General features: G+C 46.8%; 1 pseudogene; it reads right to left on the minus strand.

The window, feature by feature from the left end:
- Positions 1–2592: 2592 nt before the first annotated feature.
- LOC120928264 lies at positions 2593–8619 on the minus strand (annotated as a pseudogene).
- Between the last annotated feature and the right edge of the window lie 664 nt (positions 8620–9283).

The raw sequence follows: 9283 nt of genomic DNA on the forward strand, positions 1-9283 counted from the left end.
ATTGGTTTCAAAAAGGTAAATAATTAAATTAATAAATAATTTAAATATTTACATAAATAAATAACCTTAAAATAAGCCTTAAAGCTAATCTAGCCACTACGGCTCAGGCTGCCAATAAAAATTACCCAGCTTTACACAAAGACCATAGCATCAGCTAATAATAATATTATTATTATAACACATACTCATGTAATATAAATAAATAGCTAGTCCCCCTTTGATAAAACAAAGGTGACACTACCACATAACAAACACCGCAACAAAATTATATAACAAGGGGGGGGGGAGGGAAAGAACACCACAGCTCCTAAGTCTTCTGAGGCGAATGGAGGGAAAAGGGGAAAAGGCTATTTCAAGGCCCCCCTTTTCCTTATGGGATTCCTGGCAGGGGGAGTTTCAAGGCCTTCAGCTCAAGTTTTGAGCGGGAACAGTGGGGATTGGTAGTTGGCAGCTGTTGCTAGGGGTAGAAAGCTAGGCCAGGATAGGTCAGTAAGGCCCTTAGGCGGGAAAGGCAGGGATTGGGCTAGTTAGCCAGGTTACTGGGGAGAAATTAGGTTGTTAAGGGCACCTGATAGGTCTTATAGAGCTTACACTCTAAAAGAGCGATTGACACTCCTGCTGTCTATCGGTCTTTCTCGGCGGCATGAAGACCCTCATTCGTCAGCTACTGGAGCGGGTGGAGACCGAAGGTGAAGGCTGGATCCGGCAGTGCCTCGACTTACCGGCGGGTCAAGAGGAGGAAGAAGCCGTCGGGGGTGTCTCGTCGCAGCCGGAGGTGTTCGCCATCGTGGAAGACGAAGAAGAGGAGGAGCCGGGTGCGGAGCTTCCGTTGCATGGCCAAGCGTCGTGTTCCTCAGCGGCTGCGAGGGAAGAGGAGGACCTGCCGGCGAAGAGGAGGCGGACGTCGAGAGCAAGGTTCAGCCCATCGCCTAACCCGGGTCGCGTGACGAAGAAGGCGGTCCCGGCGCCGAAGTCGAAGAGGCAGAAGACGCTAGCGGTGGGCGGATCGGATGACACTGGACCAAGCGCGACGCGGAGGACCGGAAGTTCGGCGTCACCTCGGAGGTCAGCAGCGGCGGCGACGAATCAGAAGACGGCGAGGCAAGATGGCGTTCCGGCGGCAATTTCAAATGCGCCGGGGATCGGAAGACAGGCGGCCGGAGCAGCCGGTTCCATTCCGGTGCTCGGCGAAAACAGGCAGCAGGTCCGGGCGGATGCCGGATTAGTGCAAGGTGAGCTGAATGTAAATGTTTTAAAAAAAATGTCTAATGATTTTTCCAGGTTTATGGCGGAGATGCAAGGTACACTGTTGGGTCTAAAGGGTCCTGCAGGTGTCACAGCTGTTCCCTCAGAGCCGGCAGCGGTAATATGGTCGGCGGAACAGCCCTCCTCGGTGGGGGGGGAGCGGGCAGTATTAGAATCTTTACTGATGTCCCCCGCACGCCCTCCTGTCCTTCCGAATGTTTTAGATAGCACGTTGAAAGAAACAATGCCCTGTTTTTTGTCCCCATTGGGTTTTCACCTGAATGCGGCAGTAAAAGACAAGATATGGAAAGGAGAATTTATTGATGTACTTTCCTTATTGCCGTCAATAAAAGAGTCATTTGTTAAAAATGATAAGACTGACAAATCGGATGAGGAGAGGCGTCGGTACATGCCTGCCAGGTCTTTCTCCAACTGGTTACAGGGATTTTGTATTTTTTCCAGTGTACTATGTGAAAAATTCCCGAGTAAGAGCTCGGGGCTTTTTCAGCATATTGACATTATACAGGAGGCTTACAAAAGCTTTTCTGGTTTTTCCTGGTTGGCGTACGACGAGGCTTTTCGCCATAAACTGTCCGTTTACCCAGGTTTGCAATGGGGCACTAAAGATGTGGGTTTGTGGCTTAATTTGTTTCTTCCACAGAAGCCGGTGGTGCCCAGAGTGAATGCAGGTAATACTTCGGCGGTGGCCAATACTAGTTATAAGAAAGGTTTGTGCTTCTCTTATAATGACAGCCAGTGCAGATGGCCCACTACGTGCAAATACAAACACGAGTGTGCTCTTTGTGGAGGCTCTCATCCGGTGGCGAAATGTTTTCGCAAAATGTCCATTGCCAACCAGTCAGTCCCCCAAAGGGAATTTTTTCCTAAAGGCGCTTACGCCGGTGATACTGGAAAAAATGCTTCCTTGGTTGCAGCAGTATCCAAACCGGCAGACGGCGGACCTGCTCACTAGAGGTTTCTCTGATGGTTTTTTGATCCCCAGATTTAATGGTTCGTGTTATGTCCCCTTGCCGCTCTGTGTCTCTCAGGTGCTGCTGGCAATGCTGCCAGTATCTGCTCAGCAAGTTACACACACAGGCCGATGTACTTCTTAACCAGAGCAAGGTTTATTACTCAGAACATTATAGCATTCTTACATGAAGGAGTCTTATTCCAAACAGCTTCTGTCCTTATCAGATGTAATCCCTTCTCAGCCTCATGTGTCTGCTTCCAGTTCTCCTCACACACTGTCTGACTTCCTGGTACAGCTCCTCCTCCACCATCATGCATCAGGAGAAAGAGGGTAAAGGTCACAGTGATCTATCACAAACATCACACCTCTCCAACTCAGTTCTGTGATTTCCGCAGCACTTCATGAGCCCTTTGTCTCTGTTCCCTGACCTCCAATGTGTCCCGTAAGATTTCAGCGCTTTGCCAGCGAGGCGTTTGACGTCTTTGACGGGTAGACTTACGAAGAGGCACAGCACCGGGAGGGATAGAGTCAGTCAAAGGTTCTGGAGATGTCAGTGGGCGTCCCACAGACAAATCAATCTCTGTAACTCCAGGCACATGTCCGGGCTCCTCAGGAATATGGTCACCAACCGGTTCAGGGTTTGGTTGTAAACTTCTGGGATCATGCCAGACACCATGCCATATGTCACCAGCTGAGGTCAGAGTAGACTCTGGTGGGTGGTTAGAAAGAGGGGTCGGGTTTGTCACTAGTGGCCGGCAAATGCGTTTCCTCAATTGTGAAAGGTGTCGCCGAACACAAATGCCTTCCTCCAGGCGGACAAGGTACATTCTTCTGCCAAGAGTTCCATCAATAACGCCAGGAAGCCAAGGAGGAAAAGCTCTGTAATTCCGAGACCATACAAGATCACCGGCACGGAATCCCAGACGGCCCGGCGGAGGAGGTGTTGGTGACTGTTCCTGCGGATGAACTAAATCAAGTTTGGTGCGGAGATGCCTGCCAAACATAAGAAAAGCCGGTGACAGCCCAGTAGTAGCGTGTTTCGTGTTACGGTACATGATCAAGAATTCCAGCAGCTTCTCTTCTGACAGTCCAACCTGGTCCAGAGTGGACAGTAAGTGCTTCTTAAATGTCTGCACAAATCGTTCTGCCAGCCCATTCGAGGCTGGATGATAAGGAGCTGTTTTGTAGTGTTGGACGCCCAAGCCACTGAGGAAGGATTGAAACTCATGCGATGTAAATTGAGTTCCATTGTCGGAGACTATGGCTGTTGGCAAGCCATATTGAGCAAAGAGCTTCCTTAAGACTAGAATGGTAGCAGCTGAGGTAATAGAAGGCATTTGAAAAACCTCCGGCCATTTTGAATGCGCATCTACCACGATCAAATACATTGTACCCTGGATGGGGCCAGCAAAATCAAGATGGAGTCTGGACCACGGTTCTGTTGGCCATGGCCAAGGTTGCAGGGTTCCTCTCTTTTGGGGTCGCTGGGCTTGACAGCACCCAGGACATTGAGCAACATAATCTTCAATTGCCGTATCCATTTGTGGCCACCAAACATAGCTCCGGGCTCGCTGCTTCATGCGCACCACACCAGGATGGCCTTCATGCAGTATCCTTAGCATGGTTGATTACAAGTACTGGGGTACAATCACTCTATTGCCCCATTGTAGGCAACCAGCATTAGTCACAAGCTCACATTTTCTGGCAAAGTACGGACGAAATTCACCTGAAACTCTCTCTGGCCATCCAGTCTGAACATAAGAGAATATCTGAGACAGGAAAGGATCTGTGGCTGTATGTCTGGCAATCAGGGAGGTGGACATGCAAGATTGTGGCCTGTGTACTTCCACTACACGTATCTCTCTTAGTGGGTCATCTCTTAGTGGCAATCTGGAAAATGCATCTGCATTGCCATGGGTATCATGGGAGCGGTATCTGATAGAATAAGCATAAGCTCCTAAAAATAAAGCGTACCTTTGTAAGCGAGATGCGGTTGTTGTAGAAATTCCTTTCTGAGGGTTCAGTATTGACAACAGAGGTTTGTGGTCAGTGATAAGTGTGAAGTCCCGACCATAGATGTACACGTGAAATTTTTTTGTGGCCCATACAATGGCCAAAGCTTCCTTGTCAATCTGGGAGTAGTTTTGTTCTGCTGAGGTTAAAGACCTGGAGGCAGGGCCGGATTAACAATGGGGCTGATGGAGCTGCAGCTCCAGGCCCCTTTCTCAAGATAGGCCCATTTGCCCCAACAAATGATTTTTTTTTTTTTAAGATCGAATTTGGGGGGTTGTAGCTCGATGACCAGAGGTCACAGAAACCCCACATTTGGGGGTAGGCATGGGAAGAGCTACCCCACAACTGGTTAAAATATGGGACGGCTATCATTTATGGTTCCGGAGATACAGGGCTGCTTGCACAGCCTGTCAGAAGCTACATTCAGAGCGGCCAATATAAATACAAGCTGACACACTACAGCAGACTGATAGGATCACAGTGCTTATAATAATTATTTGTATATTACTCATGGTAATTAACCCCTTGCCACCCAGGCCAATTCTGACACTTCTCTACTACATGTAAAAATCATCATTTGTTTTTTGCTAGAAAATTACTCTATGGTGGTCTTTGCACTTTTTATGTTGCAGGGTACAGAGCTGCACGATTCTGGCTAAAATGAGAATTGCTATTTTTTTGCTTAGAAGATAGATCACGATTCTCTCACGATTGTTGCGGCGTAACATCATCTTTCACATTAAAACAAACAAAAAAAAAATGGGCTAACTTCACTGTTTTGTTTTTATGGTTTTTATTATTCATTGAAGTGGGAAAATGCAGTGTGACATAACATATTGCAGCAATAGCCATTGTATTCCCTAGAGTCTCTGCTAAAATATATATAATGTTTGGCGGTTCCAAGTAATTTTCTAGCAAATAATATTACTTTTTAATTTAAGAAACAAGTGTTGGACTTTAAGTGGTTCAATTTAGTTACAATGTTAGTTAGTTACAATGTTTCATTTTGTTTACAAACTTCGCAGACTGCCCAGATTTGTTCTTTACACACAGAAGTGTATCCCTTTGATCTAAGAAGGAAGTGTCAGTTACAATGTTTCCTGTTAAAAACTTGGCAGACTGCCCAGATATTTTCTTTTGACAGCTGAAAGTCTCTCCACTTGTTATATGAAAGAATCAGCAAACTCTGCATTGGAGATCGTCAGGGGGGGTTGAATCGAGATCACGATTTTTTTAACGATTAATTGTGCAGCTCTAGCACGGTATTTGCGCAGCAATTTTTCAAACATGTTTTTTTGGAAAAAAATGTTTCACTCATTAAAAAAACAGTTAGTTAGTTAAGTTAGCACAATTTTTTTTGGTATCTTAAGCGATGCTTTACATTTTTTTAGGTTACATGTTTAGAGTTACAGAGGAGGTCTAGTACTAGAATTATTGTTCTCGCTCTAACGATCGTGGCGTATGTAACCTGTGTGTATCTGGCTCTGATACTACCAGTGCCTACCCAGCCACTGACTAGTATCTCTCCCCAGCCTGTCCCCACACACCCTCTCACCTGCTGACCTGTGGATGGGGGAATCACTCCTGCAGTGTTATTGTGTTCTGCCAGTGCGTACAATGATCAGTGTTGCTAACTTTAGCTGGCAGCACTGATTGTTTTAAGAAAAAAAAAAACAGGCTGGTTGTACTCAAGTTGATTAATAGATTGACTTGTGTAAAACCAGCTAGCCCATACATAGATTGACTATGGCTGGTCTCTGCATAATTGGCGTAATTTCAATCCATGTATGACCCGCTTAACCACTACTCAGTCCCTAAATATCCTTCCACTCCTGTACATAGTGCTCACTGTCATACTCTCCACACTCCTCTCCTGTACATAGTGCCCACTGTCATACTCTCCACACTTCTCTCCTATACATAGTACCCACTGTCATACCCTACACACTCCTCTCCTGTACATAGTGCCCACTGTCATACCCTCCACACTCCTCTCCTATACATAGCGCCCACTGTCATACCCTTCACACTCCTCTCCTGTACATAGTGCCTGCTGTCATACACTTCTCTCCTGTACAAAGTGCCCACTGTCGCACCCTCCACACTCCTCTCCTGTACATACTGCTCACTGTCATACCCTCCACACTCCTCTCCTATACATAGTGCCCACTGTCATACCCTCCACACTCCTCTCCTATACATAGTGTTCACTGTCATACCCTCCACACTCCTCTCCTATACATAGAGCCCACTATCATACCGTCTACATTCCTCTCCTGTACATACTGCCCACTGTCATACCCTCCACACTCCTCTCCTGTACATACTGCCCCATCATACCCTCCACACTTCTCTCTGGTACGTACTACCCTCTGTCATACCCCCTCACTCTTCCTGTACATACTGCCCATTGTCATACCCTTCACACTCCTCTCCTGTACATAGTGCTTTTTTCCGTACCCTTTGTACTCCTCTCCTGTACATAGTGCCCACTGTTAGACCCTCCACATTCCTCTCCCTCACCTGCACATACTTCCCACTTATATACCGTCCATACTCCTCCCCTATGTCGCTTACCCACAAAAACAGTTCTTTAAAATTATACTGAATATCCTCAATGTTACCAGCTCTAGAATAGACACACTTTTGTTAGTTCAACTAAAGGAAATCTCAGTTCTTATATTTGTTCAGCCACATTATTAGTACTCCTTTAATTTTGTGATTACTACTATGATGTATAGAGGAACATCGGGGATCTCAGCTACTCTAAATATAGCAATTATATAAAAAAGTACTACTTTTTAGAGGCCCTGGGGTAGGTTATGCCACAACGTACAAGTATGCACAGCATATTAGCACATTAGTGTACACTTCAATTTTCAGACTGAGCCCTCCAGTGCTGCGATGAATCAGGCGGGGCCTGGACACTTCCATCTTCACCCGGTCTTCCTTCTGGGTTCTGTGCCTTTGGTCACTTGCCTTGGCTGGGCTGCGTTCATGTCATTCCCACGCATTTATTTATTATTTATTACACCCCATTCACACCTCCGCGACAAAACGCCCGACGCCGGCCGCTCGTGCCGCTGGAGGGGAGAATTCCCATTGCTGTCTATGAGATGGTTCACATCTCATGACGCCGTACACCTGCGGCATGAAAAAAAGTCCCGGACCCTTTTTTTCAGGCGGCATTGGCGTTCGGCCATACAAAGCAATAGGAAGGATTTGTAAAAAAAAAAGTTACACTATTCGCGGCAAAATACGCCGCGTACGCGGCGTTACTTGTCGCGGAGGTGTGAATGCAGCCTAAAAGGCCCCACCAAAATCTTCAGCACCAGGCCCATGATGTTCTTAATCTGGCCCTGCCTGGAGGCAAAAGAAATGGGGCGCTCGGTGCCATCCGGCATGACATGGGAAAGCACGGCACCCAGTCCATAAGGCGAGGCGTCACAAGCCAGGATGACGGGTTTCTTTAAATCATAGTGGACCAGAACTCGAGAAGACAGAATGAGTTCTTTAGTAAGCCGAAAAGCTTCTTCACATTTGTCTGTCCATATCCATTTAGCTCTTGCATCCAGTAAGCGATGTAATGGGTAGAGCTGGTGTGCTAGGTTCGGCATGAAACGGTGGTAGTAATTTAGGAGGCCAAGGTAGGACCTGAGCTGGGTGACATTCCGGGGGGTAGGGGCATGGGTAAGGGCTTTAACCTTTTCTTCAGTAGTGTGTAACCCATGTCGGTCCACCGTGTGGGCACAAAACTCCAGTTGAGACTTGAGAAATTCGCATTTTGAAAGATTGACACGTAAACCATACTTTTGGAGTCTCTCTAGCACAGCTTCAACATTCTTTCTGTGTTCTTCATCAGTGGGACCAGTGATGAGCATGTCATCCAGTAGACATTGGGTGAAAGGTATTCCTGCCAGTACCTCATCCATGATCCGCTGCCAGATGGCTGGAGCTGGGGCTATGCCAAAAACCATGCGGTTATACTGGAATAATCCTTTATGAGTGTTAATGGTCAACAGATGGCGTGAATCTGGGTGTACTTGCAGTTGCAGGTAAGCTTGCTTTAAGTCTATTTTTGTAAACTTTTGCCCCCCAGCCAGTGAGCCAAATAAATCTTCAAGTCGAGGCAATGGGTATTGATCCACAAGAAGTTGGTTGTTCAGAGCTACCCTGAAATCACCACAAATCCTAATGTCTCCATTCTTTTTCTTGACAGGCACAATTGGCGATGCCCATTCACTTCTATCCACTTTCATTATGATCTTTTCAGCCAATAGGTGGTCCAGCTCTGCTTCCACTTTCTTCCGCAAGGCAAAAGGTACTGATCTTGCCTTACAAAAACGAGGTGTAGCACCAGGCTTCAAGAGGAGGTGGGCCATCTTTCCTTTTACAGTGCCCAAAGAGTCCTCAAAAACCTCTTTAAAACGTGACTTCAGGGATTCCACCCAATGGTCTACTTTAGAAAGCAATGTACATTGGGCAATGGTAAAAGGAGGCATGCCCAGGGCTTTGATCCAGTCCCTTCCATACAGCGGAGGACCTCCATTCATTACAACATAAAGGCGTAGACTTTGACTGCGGTTGCCTAATGTAACAAGGGGTTTTACATAACCCAAGGGCTGTAGTAGTTCCTTGCTGTAGGTTTGTAGTGTGAGCTTTGTAGGTTTTAGCGGCAGGGACAGACCCGATGCCTTTAAATCAGTCCATAAAAATGACAGACACAGCCGCCCCTGTATCAACATCCATGGAGACAGGACAGCCATTGAGTGTGACATCCACTTTAATCGCAGGAGTACTCCCAGCTACTCGAAACAGTCCAACATGCTGGACACAGGTCTCCTCATCAGAGCTAAAACCGTTATTGTCCATATCCACACGGAATGTCTGTTTACGTCTATCTTTTGTGGTAGTGTTCGGGGAGCGAGAGCTGCGGCAAACGCGCCCAATATGACCAGTCTTTCCACAGCGAAAACAAACGACATCCTTGAACTTGCAAGCAGGCGCACTGTGAGTAGTGTTACCACAACGGTAGCAAGTCGGGGTCCCAGA

This window comes from Rana temporaria, chromosome 2, assembly GCF_905171775.1.
Source record: "Rana temporaria chromosome 2, aRanTem1.1, whole genome shotgun sequence".
Lineage (NCBI taxonomy): Eukaryota > Metazoa > Chordata > Amphibia > Anura > Ranidae > Rana > Rana temporaria.